The following is a 202-nucleotide window of genomic DNA, read 5'->3' as shown; positions in this document are numbered from 1 at the left end:
TATTTGGTGCTGTTCATCCACATGATGAAGGGAAAAAGGAGTACAACATCCCCAAAAATAGATTCATTTCGACATTTCCGTGTAAATATATATAAATTGTTAAACTTTAAAAAGGTAAAGTTTATGAATATGCATTAGATATGACTGTAAAGTCTATTCAGTATCTTATGTCTGCTTTATATATGTTAGGATAACAAACTAC

Source organism: Mizuhopecten yessoensis, unplaced genomic scaffold, assembly GCF_002113885.1.
Source record: "Mizuhopecten yessoensis strain PY_sf001 unplaced genomic scaffold, ASM211388v2 scaffold10433, whole genome shotgun sequence".
Classification (NCBI taxonomy): Eukaryota; Metazoa; Mollusca; class Bivalvia; order Pectinida; family Pectinidae; genus Mizuhopecten; species Mizuhopecten yessoensis.
The sequence above is the reverse complement of the archived record's forward strand: the minus strand, read 5'-3'. Positions refer to the sequence as shown.